The 20783-nt window shown below is 42.2% G+C and overlaps 1 long non-coding RNA gene across 2 annotated transcripts in view; it reads left to right on the top strand.

Annotated features, from left to right (window-relative positions):
- Positions 1-13418, top strand: part of LOC120398765 — a 65518-nt gene extending 52100 nt beyond the window's left edge. For both annotated transcript variants that reach the window (XR_005594690.1, XR_005594691.1), the window contains exon 3: positions 12382-13418. This is a non-coding gene — a long non-coding RNA (uncharacterized LOC120398765). The remainder of the gene's footprint in view (positions 1-12381) is intronic.
- Positions 13419-20783: the final 7365 nt, after the last annotated feature.

Below are 20783 nucleotides of genomic sequence, written 5' to 3'. Positions count from 1 at the left end.
CTTTAAATGGGGTGGTGTGGCACTTACATACAGTCTCCTAACTTCCTTATGCTGTACTCTGTTCAGTTTAGCCCTTTCTTCCTTCAAACAGAATGAATAAATGTAGGCACTTTGGGTGAGTTGCGTGATAAAGCCAATCAGAAACCAAGCCATGAAGGCTGAGGGATTTTCCTGGGATTGACCGTAAACACAGGAACTAAGATTGTGTGTGTAAGAGAGCAAGAGAGAGAGGGATGGGGAGGGAGGGAAGGAGAGTGAGCAAGAGAAGCAGAGGTGAGTTTGGTCCCAGGAGGAAGCTGAAAGTCAGAGCTTCGTATAAGCACAGAACTCTCTGAAAAGGCAGACTTAGACTTCTGTTTATTTCTACTGTGTTCAGGGAAACAGGACTTTGTGTGCATTCTTTGTAAGTAAATGGGATAGCACCAAAAAAATACTTGACTTGTATAGTCAATTTCTTCTTATAGTGGAAAGAACCTGGGAAGGCCCCAAATATTGGCTAACCGCTCAGGCCAAAGAAGCAAGGGGAGGATATGGTAATAATTAATGTGAGTATGCAAATTTCATGAAGGGCTTGTCTAGATTAAGGAAACTGGCATTGTTGTTAATTCATTAATATAGTTACACAATGCAACCCCCACTGTAGGTACATTGCACTGGTCAACAAGGGCTTGAGCTGGTAGAATTTACCCATCACACTAGTTCAAATTTCCCTGATCTAGACAAGCTTAGAGGCTCCTGAGCAGTTGCTAGGGCAGATTTTCAAAAGAGTTCATCCTCACAACAGCTTGTTTTGGGCTCAATCCTATAATGTGGTGAGCACCTTGGCCCTGACCTAGCAAAGCCTTTTAGCATGTGAGTAATTTTAAACATATGAGTAGTGTCACTGACTTTAATGGGACTATTACGCATTGCTGGATCAGGGTCAGAATGCCCCGCACCTTATGGAATTGAGCTCTTGAAAATCTGACCAATATATTTCAGTGCCTAAATGGGAGCTCTTGGGTAGTGAGCTTTTCTGAAAATCTAGTCCTCAAATATCAACCCTCTTAGCTATTTCAGTAACGATCATTTTAGCAGAAATTTCCAGCATATGTTTTTATCCCAGTCCTAATTACCTCCCCAGGAGGGGAATTTAACATGAAATAAACAATGCATGGGCTAGTCTAGTGATTGTAGAATTATTGTTTATTTGTACTGGGGTTGTACTAAGTACAAGGGCACTGGAATGGGGGGGGAGGCAGGAGGCCATGGTCCCCTCACTTTTAAAAGTGAGAAGGCTATGCCCTCCCACTTTTTATCGGCTGTAAGGGTGAGCGAGGAGGGTAGTGCTGATAAGAGCAAGCAGAGGGCAGGGTCTTGGGGGGAAGAGGTGGAGCAGTGACTCGGGGAGAAGGGGCAGGGCCTGGGGGGAAGGGGTGGCGCAGGAGGTGGAGCCACAGTTTAGGTGCCTGTGGCCCCCCACTGTTAGGAAACTTCTGCCATCCCTGAATTAGTAGCCCTACTCATGGACCAGGACACCATTGTGGTAGGCACTGCACGGGCATACTATAAAGATGGTCCTTGGCGAAAGAGTTTACAATCTAATTAATTAAAAACTTCAATATTTCAATGTAGATGAAGCTGTCTCAAAATTTCAAGTTTGTTCCACTATAGTGTTGCAGAATCCATGAACATTTATCATTCAGGTCTAGCTTGCCCCAGTGTACATTGGACCTTGCTGTTAGGTACATCATACTGGTTCCCCAGGCAAAATAAACTATGCCAACAAAAGGAATATACCTGTTTATATGCACTAGGGCTTTTGCTGGCAGATGCCAATTAGCGATGTGATTCTTTTTTTTTTTTTTTATTGTCACACTCCTAACTGACATAGCTATGCCAGGAAAACTTTTAAATGTACATCAGGCCTGAAACCAATGTCTGAACTGTATGTGGTTGTTGGAGAGCCCATTTAATTTTTCAGAAGATTCTGGGCGTTAACAAAAGCTGGTCAACAGTGGAATTTCATTTTTGCAAAAAAAATGTCAGTTTCAAAATTTGTTCCCTTTTGATGTGGAACAAAACCAAGACCTTTCAGATTTTTTCAGCGAGAGAAACCGTGCCCACTCCAGAATAGCCAATAACCCAAGTTGGAGCAGGGATTTGGACCTGGGTATCCCATGTGAGTACCCTAACTACTGGACAATTGACTAGTCTGGGGAATTGGTCTCTCTCATTTTGACCACAAATTCCATCCTGGACTTGAGAAACCTTCCCAATGAAAGTTTTGTTGAAATTGATATATTTCCACAAAAGGGTTCGGTTTTGACAAATCAGCATTTTCCAACAGAAAATTTTTTGTTTTCAAACAAATTCCTGACTAGTTCTAGTGTTAATTTGAATGTCCTGGCCAAATTCCATCTTGGGTAATTGGATTATGTTTACCCTTAAATTACTTCTGAAGGTCAGTTGTTATATCATGACAAACTAATTTGCCTAGCCATACTTCTCCTTTTCAAAGAATCCCTAGTGATCAGTTTTATCCCAGAGGTCTATGTTTGCATGGACAAAAGCAATTTTCTTATAATTAATTTAAGCAGCTTTTCTGCTTTGAACATAATGGGCCAGATTCTGATCTCCATTATGCGGGTGTAAATCTGGAGTAGTTCCACTGACTTCAGTGTGGAGAAATAGCCCAGAGTCTGACCCATTATGTCTTCCTTGCCTCAAGAAAAACATGCAGAGGTGACACTCTCAAAGAGTTGCTGGTAAGCAATCTTCCTTTATCATACGTAAAGGACCTGAAAGCTGAATACAGCTTGTACCAGAATCTTTCATTTCACAAACAGTATGTATCTTCTTACACCATGGAAAAACATCAATTGCTATCAGATAAAGGGATACTGATTAGTTACTTTAAAAAGAATATATTGAAAGCAAGAGTGGAAGATTGCATTTGGTTCAGCTACAGTTATTTAGATACCTAATATGCAAAAGTCATGGAGCAACTTTTATGCTGGATTAACATTCAAAATAAGGACTCCGAATATTACTGTAGCAAAACAGCAAACATAACGGAGCGGTTTGACCAGCTTTCATTCTTATAACATTATAGATGTATTGTCTGAACTTCACTCTAGAACATCCTTTTGATTTGAGGTATCTACTTTCCAGTTATATTTGTGACATCTAATGAGTGGTAGATGCCCCCATGACCTGGTAATCTCATTGGTCCATCAGAATATGGATCATGCAGACATTTTTGCATAACCAAAACTGCTATCTTTAATATATTCTAGGCTCTTCCTTCAGTCAGTGGCAGGGCAAGTGCTGTCTTTGCTGCATCAATGGGTTATCAGAATGTTGAAAAAAAATCTGTCTAGTAAATGCTTCTTTTGCTTTAGTCTGGAATCACATTGTGCTTCCTTAATGTGCATAAGTTTTATGGCCTTTACCAAGTGGTAATATTTTGTTTACCAGAATTTTTAAAAAAGCTTAAATTACTGGGAATGTGGCATTCCCTCTCAGTACACTGTCATGTAACAACCTGAAATCACTAATATAGTCTCAATTTGGCATCTCTAACATATATTTCTTTTTGGCATCACTTTCGCGCAGAGTATGAGTGGGTCTGATTCTCCTTTTGCTTGTATTGTTTTCACACAGTGTAACTCCATTGGCTTCAGTAGTGTTATTCCTGACTTCTGCCTGTGTGAGAGGAGAATTGGGCCCAGTATCTTTTTAACTTGCCCATTTTGTTACAGGATTTGCATATATAACTGAACAGATCACTGCCCTTCATCATAAAAATAAGTGCCAGCTTGTTTGATCATTCAATCCAGCTAACTAGACACATTTCAAACAACACTGGTGTGTACACCACTGATTCAGTATTTTAAAACAGCCACAGAAATTAAATGTAAGGGATTTGAGGCCCCACAATGTTATTAAGTAAATATCCAGTGATGATAATATGTTGGATACATGAGTGCCACTGCTAACTTAATTCCATTTCAGGATACCAAGAATCACAAACACCTCTTCCCCACTTTAATTGCTGTGTTTCATTTGTTTGCTCATGTAACGCAATACTTTGGACTAGAATAGAGACTGAAAGGTCTCAAATAGTTTATTTCCTGGAAGAAGCCCAGAAATGCAGGAGAGGCGCAAACACGTTGAATATCGATCGTGAACAGCAGCTAGCCTTTTGCTTTTTTAAATAACAATTTGCTGACTTCTAAATTGATTATTATGACGCCGTTTTGAATTCCTTCTGTAGTACGAATTCTTTAGTTTGCATAAAGGAAATATTTAATGGCAGCAGGCTGCTTACTTTGGACAATGATTCACTTTTAGCATTTTAAATGAGACATTGGCTTAATAATCAGGAGATTAGTTACAATTCTGAATCATATGCTACTGTGTCTGCCAGTTGGTAGCCAGACACTAGAGCAGATATGTCCACTGGTGACTGGACATGAAATGTCTCTCTCTCTGTCTGTCTTCCCCAGGCATATTAACAAAGTAAGCACGTGAGCCAGGAACTCTTTATCCTTAGGCAGCAACTCTACCAGGTGAGCCATGATAAGCTTGTCTCTTCTGGAAATTATTACAAAATGACAGGATATTGAACCTGTCAATGTTGCGTGAACTTGTGAATACTGAAGTCCTCTATCAATATACTCTGCACTTCTTGCCCTATAGTGGACTGTTCATTTCCACCTAGCCAGATCAGACCATCCTGTGTGTATATCAGTAGCCTTGTATTTTTTCTGAACAAATAAATGTATAGCTTAATTTGCATTTAGTCACCGCTTGGGATGCTGTTTTGTGCCCTGAGTACTAAATAGAAGTTTCTAAATCAGGAAATTCTTCAGTTGAAATTCCTGGGGAAATTTTAAGTAAGCAAAACATAATTACCCAAGGTAGAATTTGGCCAAGCCACTGAAAAAGATGCATTATATATAACCACAAAGTTACTCTTGCATCTCATCCAAAAGGTAGCAGCGTGCCCTCCAGCACAGTACTCCACAGTGGGTCTGTGGTATAACTTTACTCCTACCCCATTTGCTACAATCCTTTCCCTGGTGGCTTCCTTTCTTATTTCTTTCTGCTTGTCCTGGTGACTGTTGCATCCCTTTCTTTTCCTTGGTGGCTCACTTTAATCCTGGGGGGTATGGTTGAACAAAAACAATGGAGAATATGCTGCAGAGAGCAACCCAGCATTATCCTCTAGCTCCAGTGAGAAGGTCCTATGATTTTGCAGGATAACGATCTGAGTTCTATCTTACTGCTGCCCTGTCGTACCAAGCGGCAGTGGTGTGCGCATAATGGCAATAGCAGAGTCCTCTAGGTGGTAATTAATTCCTTGTGTGGGTATGTTGACATTCTCCGAGATATGCCATTTTTTGACATTGGACACACATGACCAACTGGGTAGAACAGTGGTTTTCAATCTGTGGGACGTGGACTATGTCTAGGGGGTCCTCAAAAGGTTGTCATTACCAGAGAACAGTGGTTTTTTAGGGGTCCGCAATGAAAAATGTTGAAAACCACTGTGGGAGAATATATACAGAATGAGCAGCAAATATGGATTGTGCTTAGAAGTACTGAGAGTTTGCACAGTTTGTTTCTTTTGGAAAAGGGCACGAAAAATGCACATGTGAACCTGGTAAATTAATGAGTGTATTTGTACCTAGTTTTTCTCAACTTGAATGTGTGAATAGTTGTTCAAAAATATCTTGTGTGCTTTGTGCCCAGAAGCTATCATTGTAATTCATCAAGTGCACAGACTAACCTCACTGCCCAGCCAGTTGTGACAATTTAGCTCATTGTGACTGTAATATTAAAAAATGTGTTCTCCTGCTATGGCCTAATTTGCCTTTTCCCTTTTTTGCTGATAATGTAGCTGCACCCACACTGTGAACATAGTGTAAAAAGTTTCTGTTCTTTTGGCATCTCTTATGGACAAACTGCCGGGATCTTTGCAGCTTCAAACAGCAAGTAAAATTAAAATATCGATGCCATCGTTGGCTAGATTTGTGACATGGAGATTTATTTCTTGAAAATGTGCCTGTACAAATGTCACTCAGCAGCATGAACACTTAGGCAAGATATGCTTTTTAGGTTGAACATAATTTATCAAATGAATTTAATAATTACAAAACATGTCTTCCTCTCACCCTTACACACACTATCTAGAACTGGGACTTTGGGATGGTGTGAATCCTTTAACACAGCAAACCCAGCCACCAACACTGCAAGGAAGGTCTGGTCATGGGAAGTGCTGTGAACCCTCAAGAAATGCTCAGGACCTTGTAGGATTGAACCCTGAATGAGGATAAATGAAAACTAGGACTGGGTTTAATTTTAAAAGTCTATTTTTCAGGGTTAGGCTACTTTTTTAAAGGCATATTATTCAGGCCAGAAATATGGACGTTCACAACATAATAAGCACTTCTCAGCAGGAGTAAAATGTATAATGCATGAAACATGTAATTAATTGCCATTATTAAGAGGACTGAGTTTTTTGTGGCTAAGGCACAGGAGATTCCAGTTCTGGGTACAAGTCTCTGCTCTGCCACAGACTTCCTATGGGGCGATGGATTCTTCCTAAAAGTAGGGAAGCCATGAGGCCCCGCCCTCTTCCCCCCGAGGCCCTGCCCCCAGCTAGGTCAGAAGCCAGAGCTGGGCCAGGGAGCCTGGGCCCCTCCACCCAGGGCCGCCCAGAAGGGGGGGCAAGTGGGGCAATTTGCCCCAGGCTCTAGGCCCTGCAGGGACCCCGCCAGCCCTGGCCGAGAATCCCTTCCCTGGCTACTCACCCGGTGGTGGGGCCCTTCACTCGCTCCAGGTTTTCGGCGGCACTTCGGCGGCGGGTCCTTCAGTGCTGCTGAAGACTTGGAGCGAGTGAAGGACCCGCCGCCGCAGACTCAGAGCGCCGGCCGGTGAGTACAAGCGCCGCAGCAGGTGGCGCCTTTTTCTATGTCCGCTCCCCCGCTTTGCCCCAGGCCCCCTGAATCCTCTGGCCGGCTCTGCCTCCACCTATCCAGGGCGGGGGAGGCCAAGAGCAGCCCCTGGCCACTGTCCATGCCCAAGGCAGGTGGAGGGTCCACAGCTCCCCACAGCTGCCCATGTGTCTTTTACCCTGACCCTGCTCTGGCTTCTGGCCTGGCCTGAGGGTGGGGCCTCGGGGCCAAAGAGCTGCAGCTGGGCAATGGTAAGAGCCATGCAGGCAACAGTGGGGAGCCACAGACCTTCCACCTGCCCTGGGAAGGGGCAACCAGGGGCCGAGGACATGGGCCAGGGGCTGCTCTCAGGCCCTTCCACCCAGGGCCAAGTAGAGGGTCCATGGCTCCCCCCAGCTGCCTGGGCTCCCTGGGCAGCTCTTACCTGAGCCGGGCTCCAGCTTCCAGCCTGGCCGGGGTGTGGGGTCTCATGGGCTGCATAGGAGGGGGGGCAGGGCTTGTGGCAAAAAGTGGATAGGTGAGGCCTGTCCACTTTCAAAAGTGGGAGGGCCCTGGCCCCTTGCCCCTCCCCCTCTGTTCTGGCACCCCTGCTTCCTATGTGACTCAATCGCTTTGTACCTGAGTTCCACGCCAGTAAACTAGTGATAGTCGTATTTCTTTTCTGTCTGCCTGTCTTTCCACTCTGTCTGTCTTGTTTATTTATATTGTAAATTCTATACAGCAGAAACTGTCTCTTAACATGACGGGTAAAGCCCCTAGTACAATGAAGCCCTGATCTTGGTTGAGGCCTGTAGGTGCTGCTGTAATACAAAGAACAATAATGATTGAGTCTAGGTGGAAGTAGCGATTTTTCTGAAAGTTTATCTAATCTGTCTAAACTACCCAGTCATCATAGCTATTTATATCCAGTCATATCTGAATAGCTGGTGACATTGTTCGCAGAAGTGTGCGTCAACTAGATTCCAAGCTGCTTTACAGAGAGAAGCAGCTAACACTTTTGTTTAAACATCAGCACTCAGTTTATGATTCATAACTATTATTAAATCAAGGTTGATACTGGCTTATTGTCTCTTTGGCCACAACTGCACTAGGAAACAGTACCCTTTTTGACACTCATTATCGGGTACAGCTGCCTCATGGCTCCAGTCACTGTTGAAAATGGTTGTTCCACTTGGAGAAAGGGCCACCAGGTGAGTTCAAATCTGATTGTAAGGAAGCATGGTCAAACCCTAGTTCTAGGAGGGGTTGATAACACTATTATACAATACAATGAAGGGTGAACGTGGTCGGTCCTGTCTGCACAAATGGAATAACACTTCTAACATTAGTTTTAGGTGGGCCTGGGATAGGTAGCCAGACACTAAGATAGGTAGAGGGGAAATCTGGCATCAAACACAGCAACTTTTAATTGTACACACAGACTTCCATTGGTATTGGCCTTTCATGGTGACATCACAAATAACATTACTTTTCATCAAGATGGCACAGTTGCCCTTCAGTTGGTGCCTCCATCTCTAAACTCAGAAATGCTGGGCTATAATTAAAAGTGTAACAATACCTGTCACAGTTTATTCACTGAGCTTCTTACTCCATACAATTTTGTACTGCTGGGCTGAGCTAAACTGGCACAGTTGTCCTTCAAATGCCCTTTTGGATAGCGTGATCTAAGATGGAAAATTAACAGGGAGCTAAATGTATTCTCCAGTACACAGGCCTAAAAAGGAGAGAAGGTTGCAAAGAAAGCAGGAAGTCTGAAAAAGTCTTGATTAAATTTCCATATATGTTTGTTCTGAAGATACAGCAAGTACCAATATGAAAAAGCTATTAAAATACTCCTGCCTGCTCCCTTTTTTTCTGGAATGTTGCTGATTGCAACTCCTTCCACTGAAGTTTTTCCCCTTTGAGTGCTATAATTCTGAACTGCTATAAGAGCACATATTTATAATAATGCCAGGCAGAAAAACCCAGAATCTAAAAACACGTATATGGAGGGCCAGAGATTCTGTTGAAATAAAGTTGTTAATGGAATTAGAATCACAATGACACACTGTGTATGGTTTCCGTTTATTGCACCCTGATGACTTCTGAAGGAAATGGGCCAGACTCCTACAAATTCTTGCAAATGGTGAGGAAAATATATTTTAACGCACAAGATAAAAAATGAGCTTTTAAAGCAGATTTAAGTGTAGCTGGGTTTCAGGATAAATAGTCTTTTCAAAGGCATTTGGAATCTGTTTCATCAATCAAATTACTGAGAAGTGATGATTAAGCTGTGCTACATCAGATCAGGAGCAAATTTTAACCCAGTAAACTTCTTCCACAGCAAATACTAGGTCTTGGGTCACTGAATAGTTTCCATACTGACCTTCATTGCAGGCACTTTTCTAGTCAATGACAGTGCTTTAGAGAGGTGTGGAAGGTGACAAGCATTTTTTTTTCTTTTTAGCTTAAGTGAATTTTGTGCCGTTGCAAGGAGCTGGGCTGACAGCAGGGTCAGGTGCACCATGGCTATTGGCAGTGCACTGCTCTACCAAGTTGCCTCCACTTGGCTGGAAGGGACCACCTGTAAGGCCTTGTGTACACTGGGAAATTGGCCGGCATAGCTATAGCAGAATAAGCTATTTCACTGTAGCTATTCTAGAATAGCTTCCAATGTGGATTCTTTTTATTCTGGAGTAAAAATGATTTTATCCTGGAATATTTACTGCATTGTGTGAGTTTATTCTACTATAGTTATGCAGGTCAGTCTACCTGTGTAGACAAGGCCTAAGGATAATAGGATAGGTCAATTTTCATATCTTTTTCATCCCTGGGGTTCCATGATGAGATTACCTAACAAGAATGCTAATTTTGATTATGCTTCTGTGGTAGGGATAACTTTCCATTAGGAACTGGACTGAGAAGGCCTCCTCATGTTATGTAAGCCACTAAACAGGTACCAGATTCAAAACTCTGTTCCTAATGAGACAGATTTTCCAAAGACATCAGCACTCTCAACTGGGGCCAGATTTTCAACAAGAGCTGAGCTCATATTTGGCTCAAATGAGGTGGCCAGACTTCAGTACCCAACATCTCCTCTTATTCTCAATGGAGCTAATGCATGCCGAGCCCTTCCCCAAATGTGGCCTAAATCTACTGTTAGGTATCTTTGCGTCAAATTAGATCTGCTCAATTACACTTCTAAGTAGGTATGCGGTACAGCTGGTCAAAAAATAGAATTTCCATTCTGTGGGAAATTATGACATTTGAAATTTGTTTTTATTTTTAATCTGAATGAAAAGTCAAATTTCATGCAGAATGGCAATTCTGAAACCATTATATTGTTTTGCTTTTGATGTCAAAATATTTTATTAAATAGAATACACAAATGATTGAACTATTAAATTTAATGTTATATTTAATATAATTTAAGACAAAATGATAAAGTAGAAATGAAATATCACCTTATCAAAACAAAATGAGAAAGTTGAAATGATTCATTTTGATACTTTCCTGTCTAAAATTTTGTCTAAATTGACACCTTCCCATGAAACATTTAAATTAGGATGAAATTGTATTTTTAGACAGAAAACTGATCCAGTGAGAACTTTTTGACCAACTTCAGTATCCAGATGCTTAAATCAGCCTACTAAGTGTCTCAAACACTTAAAATGTCATATGGATTTAGGTGCCTATTATTTGGTGCCCAATTTTGAAAACAGGACCCCAGTTACAATCAACATGGACTAAATGTGAAGTGATGAAAGGCTCCTGCAACAGCTCATTATTATCCGCTGAACCATCTATCCTGCAAATCAGATAATTGCTTTGGTAGGAGGAAGTAGCTACTCTTCTACATTAAGAAATACCAGCTGCAAATGAATCATTATGATAGATATCTGTTGTCAATTCTATCCTCAAATCATGTGAATTCCAGGTAGAATTCCAGCTTGAAACAAAACTCCAGATCCAAGCAACTTAAACATTTGAGCAAGTTCAGATTCAGAGGTGGATCTGAATTTTTGTGGACTGGGTCCTTCTTTGATTCTAGAGCATCTCCAAAGGCTGGGGCTGGGTTAATTCTAGAGCATGTCTGGCTTGCAGAAACTCTAATGCATGTTAAACTAGAATTCATTCCAGCATAGACAAAGTTTGAAAGCTTAGAGGGCATCTCCTGAATGCAATGCCACTTCCCTCTTTCAAAGACCCAATATGTGACACCTATTTATGGTCAGGAGAAAGGGGTGTTGTGGAATTTCTGCTGCATATTTTAGAAAGAAAGAAAGGTACTGGGAGGGCAAAGGGATGTATGAATGAGATGGAAGATTGAGAGACAAAGACTGTGGAAGAAAAGAGGAGAAGAGAGACTTCAGGGGTTGGATAAGCAGCCATACTTCTCATTATTTATTTGATCCAAATGTCAGAAATCAGTTTGGTTTGCCTCTCACTAGTTTTTGACCTGAATTGGTAATTCTTCTAGCCGTATTTCTTCTAGAAATAGTGTAACAATTTAGCCAAAACCCTGTGATTTTTTTCGGAAATCTTTTGTCTAAATGCCACTATAACCAACAAAAATACATTTACCATGAGCCTGTAGCTTCCTAAATCCCATAATCTTTGCTTCTTTCTTAATGTGCACACAGATAATGATTTTTCTTATATTGACTTACTTTTCAGCTTTTATGCATTTTGAAGGCAGGGAGGGCCATATCCTCATGCCTCTCAATCTCAACCTCTTCATGTGTCAATGTCAAAAATTAAAATGCACGAAACTTGAATCAAAACCTCCTGCAGAATCTTCAGACCTGTAATGGACTCATAAACAAAACCATCCCTGGTAAATAATGTAATTTAGAATGTTGGTATTGAATAATGTGTATTTTAGGTTGAAAGTGTTTTATGACTGAAGGCGTTACAACTTTCATTTTAATCCTAAATGAATGACTATCAAAACCAGAGTTGGAATGGAGCCAAGAACGTATCAATTTTTCAATACACCATTTACAAGGCATATTTTTTATTTTTGTTTGGTCACATGTCCCTAGATATTATGCAGGCTGTGCACTGACTTGTGATTGAAAGATCTTTGGTGTATGAGGTGGTGGGTTTTGTTTCTTCAAGCTTTTCCTTTACTGCCATTTAAGATGGAAATGATCCCTTTCCCCATTCATTTTAATTGTCTGCTGTGAATTCAGCGGTTTTATGTTGGTACATTTGGCATAATTCCATTTTATCCTTCCTCACCATGCTGGAAGTGGGCTCCAGATCAGAGACACTGAAAAGGACATGCATTAGTATCAGTCTTTTGAAAATGGGCATATTCCCAGAAGCACACAGCTGCTTCTTGATATTGTTTAACAAATTCAAAATAGCTGAATTTGTCATAGGTAAAATCTTTCTGTGTCTAATAATAACGGGTGAGAAAAAATCTCTGTTGCTTTACTTTTATGTTTTACAGACATCAGGATGCATAACAGCTGTGAAGTCCAAAGGATGAAAACTTTGATTTTGAAGCATGCACAACTTCGCCTAATTGCCTCTAATCCTCATCAGGAATAGTTAGCATTGTAGAAAGAAGGAGATCTTTCCATCTCTTTGAGCTTCCATCTGAGATCTCCCCAATCATTTGAGCAGCCTGGCAGAGTCTTCTGCTATTCACTGGTAACCCAAATTCCTTCCCTTCACAATTCATAAACTATAATCTAAGGAACATTTTGTAATCTAGTGATGTCACATGATCTCTATTGCCACACTCCGTGCTAAATACATGTTCTATGCTGGATCCATGCAGGAGCACTTTATTTTAAAAGACAATCCTTAGTTTCAGTTTCTCCATTTTGGTTGCACCCACCAGCACAAACCAATGCTATGTGTTGTGGCATGACACTGATATTCTCCACAGCGATTCTTTTATGCTTTTATAGCATGAGGATATCACAGTTCCTTCATATATTTTGTTACTGTGGTATAATATTAAAGCAGTCATATGGCCTTTCAAATGCAACTTGCTTTTTTAACCTCCTGAGGATTAAGCTGGCTGCGTTGTCTGTAGTGAGGTCTAGTGTTTAGAACAGGTGATTCAGAGTTTGGATACCTGGATTCTGTTTTTTCCTCTTCCACAGACTTTCTATGTGAACTTGAGCAAAACACTTATCTTCTACATCCCTCAGTTTATCAAAAGGGTGAAGGGGATTCAGCTGCACTTGCTTACCTCATAGGGATGTTAAGAGGCGTAATTAATTGTTTACAAAGCACATTACACAGTGCTTCTAAACCAAAAATCTCACAGCAAAGCATCAGTCCTCCCGTGACACAAATTACAGAGCAGCAGGGAGATCTCCAAACTCCCTGCTATATACTAGAAAAATAAAATGCTGACCTGAAGGCACTTTTGAGGAAACAGGGAAAGTGATTCAACTGTGGACATTTATGGTCTGAGCACCTGCAGCCCTCACTAATTTCAGTGGGAGCAGTGAGGGGTAAGTGTCTCTGAAAGCCAAGCCAATAAAGAATAGACCTTATAGTTTTTTGCTGCCTCTTGTGTCATTCAGAACTTTCGCCCACCTCCCCTTGTGCATCCAGGTCAACAGGTACAAGATGATCATTACATGTCCTGCCAGATCCTGCTGTGGGCCTCACAAGAGCAGGAAATTTCCTTGCACTCTCCCACTTCTACTCTGCACCCACGTAAAAACCAGGCAGACTCTGTCTCTTATTAAGAATCTTCCCTTTTAGTACTAAAGAACTTGGCTATAGGAAAGCAAAGCTCTTCCATTGTTAGTAAAATTGCACCTATCTTTCCACATCAGCCACCAAAATGTACAGGAGCTGGAGTCTTTGCTCCTTTTTTTAATCTTGTGAATTTTGGGTGGCTGATGGAATTTGTGGCCCTTGAGGAAACCCCCCCTTAGTGATCTGAACAAAGCCACTCAATGTATTGTCTGACAGCCTTGGGATTTGATTAACAAAATTGTTAACTCCATTTGAAATGGTCAAGGTTCTTTTAGTATTTTTTTCTTCAGTATCCATTACTAATTACGATACTGAATCGAAGGCTATTCCCACCACTCTACAGATTAGTTTGGAGAGATGTTTTGCTTTTAGTAGTCATAACGAACTGGCATTGGTGTTTACTTTAAAGCACTGGTATGTTCAAAGAAACACATAGTTAGAGTGATAAATCAGTATCCTCACACTTTTTTAATCTGAAAAAGGAATTCAAGGGTGCAATTTTTAATGACTTAATTTATATATACAGCATATTTTCTTATCTTCCAAACAGATGACTGGTATGGCACCATTCACCGTAATTTGACAGGTGGGCACTTCACATTGTGTAATGGAGCTAGAGTGTGAACAACCTGTGTCAAACAACATATGTAGTATCATTATTTAGGGGACTGATCCTATAAGGCAGTGGCTGTCAACCTTTTCAGACTACTGTACCCCTTTCAGGAGTTTGATTTGTCTTGCGTACCCCAAGCTTCACCTCACTTAAAAACTACTTGCTTACAAAATCAGACATAAAAATACGAATGTGTCGCAGCGTACTTTTACTGAAAAATTGCTTAATTTCTCTTTTTTACCATATAATTATAAGATAAATCAATTGGAATATAAATATTATACTTACATTTCAGTATATAGTATATAGAGCAGTATAAACAAGTAATTGTTTGTATGAAATTTTAGTTTGTACTGACTTTGCTAGTGCTTTTTACGTAGCCTGTTGTAAAACTAGGCAAATATCTAGATGAGTTGATGTACCCCCTGGAAGACCTTTGAGTACCCCCAGAGGTACACATACCCCTGGCTGAGAATCACTGCTTTAAGGGGCTGTATTTGCCTGGTAAATTGCTGAGTTCCCTCAATTCCCAGTGAAGTCAGAAACCATAGTGATGGTAAAAACTGCTATATAAACTATAGCAATAGCTAGTGTGCACTACAGTACATATTTCATGGGCCTATAATAAATATTGTGATACTTGACCTGTAGTAAATACGATGCTACATGTGTAAGATACTTAGCGTGCAAAGATTTATGCATTTGCTGATTTTTATTCATGTGAGTAGTCTGGCTGGGCCTGATTTTCATTGCTATAGAGGGGCTGTAGTGTAAATGACTATCAGACCTGTTGACTTCTGTAGGGTTGCCAGCATTGTATTTAAAAAATAAGGGACTGTTTTCTTAGCACCCCAGCCCCACACCTCCTCTTGATATTATTATTAATTATTATTATCATCATACTCAATAAACAAATAATAGCAAAATAATAATAAGCAGTACTCACCTACATTCCCCAGGAGTATTTCTTGCTGCTTTTTGCAGCACTCAACAACTCCCAATCTTGTTGTACAGAGATGAGGAAATAAGGGACGTCTCTTGTAATAAGGGACTGTTGGAAACCCTAGTAGCGCAAATAATCCTGTTGTTTCTGCAAAAATGCTATTGTAAAATAATGTAATTTATTTGTAGCAATGTTAATATAGTAAATTAAACTGATAGTAAATTGCAGGAAGAAACTTCATTAATATTGAGTAAAACATGACCTGCAAAGGAATTTTTTTAATTGTAGTTTTTTTACTTCTTCATGCTGTAGAAAGAGGCCCGAAAGGGTTTTTTGTTTTTTTAACCCTACAGAAATATCAGAAATGTCAATTTTAGTCTTCCTTAATTTTGATCAAGGACCTCTGGACGATCTCAGGGATACTTATTGTCAGCTGTTACATCTTAATTGAATTGGTGTCAGTTTTGAACCTTTAACAACTATCGTATTTCAACCAAGATTTCTTCTGTCACTGGAGTTCAATAGGTGATTACTAGTGATTTTTAGGTTCCCAACTAGATATGCCTTATAGAGGCCTGATTTTTAGAGGCAAGGTGCTCAGTACCTTTTGGAAATCAGTCCTCCTTACGGTAACTCAAGTTTGGCAGTCAAGATCACTGGTCAATTTTGAAAATCTTGGTCAAAGAGCTTTAGATAATCTGAATAAAAATCTCTTCAGTTGTTCTCTTTTTCAGTCTCTTGCCTCTTATATTCTACTTTCTGAAGTGTTCCAGTCACTATAGAATGTTGTGGTGTAGAAAAGACTTGAATTCTGAATGTGTTTAAAAACAAACAACCCCTCTCTCCCCACCCCCACCAAAAAAAAAAATCCTCCTTTTTTGATTAAAAAAAAAACGTTGTAGGTCTTCTGTGTATAGAATAAAGTAGAAATACATCCATTTTCCCTCCTTTTGTGGATCACCTTTTAGAGTCAAAAGATTCTGTTACTTTGGGAAAAGACCCTTAATTGAATATAATTTGTTCAAAAACTATCTTTAGAAATCCAAAAATTCATGGTTAATATTTCCTAAACCATCTTGACTCTGCAGCCCTATCACTGCAGCCAACTCTCCATATTCCTCTCAGGGCAGGTCTACACTACAGCCCAAGTTGATCTAACTTAGATCACTCAGGAGTGTGAAAAAGTCCCCCTGCTCCCTGAGTGATTCAAGTTTTGTGCTGTCCACACAGGCGCTATGTTGGTGGGAGACACTGTCCCGCCAACATGGCTGCAGCTTCTCACCAAGGTAGTTATGCCAACATAGTGCGTCTTCACCAGACGTGCTACAGCAGTGCAGTTGCATTGGTGCAGCTGAGTCTATGTAGCACTGCAGTGTAGACTTGCCCTCAGTGAATCCTTTGTATATACTTTGAAAAAGAATATATGACTTGACTGAGTTGATGAGACTCATGATCAGGGCTGGCTCCAGCGTTTTTGCCGCCCCAAGCAGCAAAAAAGAAAAAGAAAAAAAAAAAGCCGTGATTGGTGGCACTTCGGCGGCAGCTCCACCGGTGCTACCGCTTCATTCATCAGCAATTCGGTGGCAGGTCCTTCCCTCCGAGAGGACACTGAGGGACCCGCTGCCTAATTGCCGCCAAAGAGCCGGATGTGCCGCCCCTTTCCGTTGGCTGCTCCAGGCACCTGCTTGCTGCGCTGGTGCCTGGAGCCAGCCCTGCTCATGATGGTGGTTTGCAAGGCTGCTGTATTTGTGTAGTTTGAAGGTGGAGGGTAGTAAATGTGTATTCCAATGTATTGGTTATATGAATATTTATGTCTCTGATACCAAGTGTGATCCTTTGCCACCACATTGCTCCATGCTCTTCCCATGGTGTTCCAGTGATGTGGAAATGGAGGGAGGAGTCTGGAGCAGGGGCGGCTCCAGGCACAGTGCTTGAAGTGCGTGACTGGGGCAGCAAGCCGTGGTGGGGTGGCCTGCCGGTCGCCGTGAGGGCGGCAGATAGGGAGCCTTCAGCGGCATGCCTGCGGGAGGTCTGCCTGTCCCGTGGTTTCAGCAGCAATTCGGCGGTGGGTACGCTGAAGGCACGGGACTGTGGGACCTCCCGCAGGCATGCTGCCGAATCCACGTTATCAGCGGACCTCCCACAGGTGCGCCGCCGAAAGCCGCCTGACTGCCGGGCTTGGGGCAGCAAAATACATAGAGCCGCCCCTGGTCTGAAAATGGCAGACTGAAGTTCAGGGGACCTCTAGATTCTTCCCTTCAGACCCCCAGGGGAATCAAGCAAAAGTGAATACAGTCTGAGGCATCTCCCTTAGGTGGTGTCCCTGGAGGTATGGCACCTGTAAGGACAGTGTTTCTACAGGTCAGGGCCAGGTGGCAGAGAGAAGCTATGTCCCATGGGTGCTTGAGGAGAACCTCAAGCTTCTTCAGGGAGTAGAGATGAAAAGGGACCAACCACCTCTCATTGGAAGAATTCCTAGGAACCTCAGTCAGTTAAAACCTGTTCAGTTTCCTCTCCTGTATGTGGCAATAGCCCATACAGTGGCAATTAGGGCCTTTGTAAGATTAAGAGAAAGGTGTGATATTCTTAATGATGCGAATCAGTGGTTAAAATCATGATTTTATATGAGTTTCACCTCACATCTGGCCAAATTCTGCTGGCAATGATGCTGCTGAATTGATTAGTCAAAAGGCAGAGTCTAATTTTTCCTTTTGGTCTATTTTGATTTTTAACATAACTATTTTTGAACATGGACTTAAACTCTGGAGAGGTGCATTTGGAATTTTCAATAAATATATTGTTAAGCATGTATTGTAATAGTTGTCCTCTGTAGAAAACAGTGACAAAACTCAATCTGCTTTGCATTCCCTTTCTTACAGGGAAATATAGAATAATACCATTGTACGCAGGGCCGGCTCCAGGCACCAGCTGATTCTGGGGCAGCAGATTCTAGGGGGCGGCTTCCGCCCAGTCCTAGGGCGGCACTGACGCTTTTTTTTTCTGCTCTGGCCGCCCTGTAGGGGGCAGAGGAGGGCAGCCCGCGTCCTTCCCTCCCCACCGACCGGAGCAGCACGGAGGTGGTGAGCGCCCCCCTGAAGCCCTGGCTGCCCCCTTCTCTCTCTTCCCCCCCGCTCCCTCCCCTTCCCCCCATTAGAGCGGGCGCGTACTCTGCAGCACAGGGAGTCCCCTGGCTCCGGCCGCCCTGTAGGGTTTTTTGTTTTGTTCTCCCCTGCTTTGCCGTTCCCCCACCCCCGCTTTGCCGCTCCAGCCCCGCCGCAGGTTGTTTTTTTTTCACCTGCTTTGCCGCTCCAGCCGTGCAGGTTTTTTTGTTTTTCCCCCACCCTGCTTCACCGCTCCGGCTGTGCTGCAGGTTTGGTTTTTTTCTTCCCTGCTTTGCCATTCCAGCTGCGCCGTTTTTTTGTTCCCCCCAACCCTGCTTTGCCGCTCCAGCTCCCTGTTCCCCCCCCCTTTACCGCTCCAGCCCCACCGTGTTTTATGTTGTTTTTTTTTTTTCCCCTGCATTGCTGCTCCGGCTGTGCTGCAGTTTCCCCTCCTCCCCCTTTGCCATTCCAGCCCCGCCATTTTTTGTCCCCACCCCACCCCGCTTTGCCGCTCTGGCCGCACTGTGGTTTTGTTTTTGTTTTTTCCCCTGCTTTGCCGCTCCGGCGCCCCCCCCCCCCCTTTTTTTTTTTTTTGCTTGGGGTGGCAAAAAAGCCAGAGCCGGCCCTGATTGTACGTACATTTACTGGCAGTTATGTAGATCTGAGTGTTTAAGGCATAACCAGCGAGCAATAATAATGCACAGTAATACAAAGTGTGCGGTTAAGATTTGGGTGCACAAGTTGCTCACTTGCTCTCTCTCCATCTAAACCTAAAATTGTAGGTTCTGAAGAGATTCATTACACTTTTTTTCTTTAAGTGTTTTACCAAGCATACTTGATGGACTTTCACAGGTGCAAGAACTAGACTATTTTCAAATGAAAGAGACAATAAATAAAATGCTACAGTGTAGCAGAAAAGTGACCTTTTAAAGAGGGACTGCATACAAGATTTCATATCCCTAAAGAAAAATGTAAGCACCATTAATTTGAAAAACAAAACAAAAAAACCAAAAACCCTGCACTGTTTCCAGATTCATTCTTGGAGTCTGGAATCTGCATTTGCTTACAGACAGAACTATCTGCGTTCCTCTCTAGCAGAAATATCCGGAAGAAAGTCCCTCACAAGGAAGATATTTCTGTGGGGAGAGGGAGGATTTCATACTGGAATAGCCTGATCACTTGCTGCTACTAAATTATTAACTGGCTTTCTAAGCCTCTGTGCTGGCAATTCAGCTTTTTTTCTCCTTCAGGCAGCTTTGGCTTGAAGTACAGTAATTGTTAACAGTGCAGGAAGACTGAAAGTGGAGGGAATTCAAGTTTATACTTCCTTGAAAACTGTTACTGCAAACCGTTCTGGTTCTGGTGTCCTGACTTCATTATAAATAAGTGTCTGGGAGGTGGTGATGTTATAATGGCTGTGGTCAGCTCATTAATTTGTTTTCTTGCTGAGGGGAAAATGATTTTGTATATATACATAATTAGGAAATTGATCCCACTGCATCTGTGAGTCGAAGTCAAAAGTTATTCACCTCACATGTTCACATTTTTAATATACTGACATAAAGGTAAAAGGGGAAAAAAACTGTGTGACTTTAGTGGCTCTATAAAGTAAGGGGCAATTGGCACTGGGTTGAACTACTTAGAGAGTGTAGGCCATTATTGTACAGAGTCCCCTGCACAGCGTTACCTATGTACCAGCCTTGGCCTGGAGCCTGGATGTGTTTCAATCCTGCATATTTTGGCTTGGATTTGCCAAAGTGCTGGTGCTCCTCATGCTGGGTTTGCTCAGGGTCTGTGAAGAGAGCCTGAGCATAGTTCAGAGAAACATATACATTGCTAAGCAATGTGAGCAACCTCTATGTCCACACAGAACAGAGCACTGGTGAGTATGTGTGGCACGACCAGGGAGCTGAGAATAGTTGCTTAAATACAATCCAGTGAATGCAAAGGGTCTATGCAGTGATTGCTTTTAGGATTTGCAATTGTTCCTCTGCTGTTGTGGGGTTGGGGCTTATTTGATCATGTTTAGAAGAAACTGATAGCAGCAGCAGTCACTGACTGATCTGTCTCTGAAGGCTCCTGTGAAACGTTCTGTCTCCCTCAGCCATTGGCTCCAGGCCTCCTGGCCTCTGCTGGCCTCAGTGTTCCTGCTAGCCTGTTAACACGATGTGCTTCCTCCCATCTTCCCACACTTCATATTACTGGACCACAAGGAACAAAGTAGAGAGCTGTGTGAGTAATTCTTGACAAAGTCTGACAGAAACACATTAACGCTTTTTTGGTGGAACATTTCCCCCCGTTGTTTGACCAGCTCTAGTCACAAAACACCATGTTCTATGTACTTTTCAACAACTCACCTCTGTCTCTTATCATCCTCTTCTACCCCACTGCAGGACTGAGTCCTTTCTGAATAAAGGTTGCCAGTTGTTCCCTATTACACCCACTCAACGGGAGTGGACATATTGTGATAT

Source organism: Mauremys reevesii, linkage group 2, assembly GCF_016161935.1.
Source record: "Mauremys reevesii isolate NIE-2019 linkage group 2, ASM1616193v1, whole genome shotgun sequence".
NCBI classification, from domain to species: domain Eukaryota; kingdom Metazoa; phylum Chordata; order Testudines; family Geoemydidae; genus Mauremys; species Mauremys reevesii.
The sequence above is the reverse complement of the archived record's forward strand: the minus strand, read 5'-3'. Positions and strand labels throughout refer to the sequence as shown.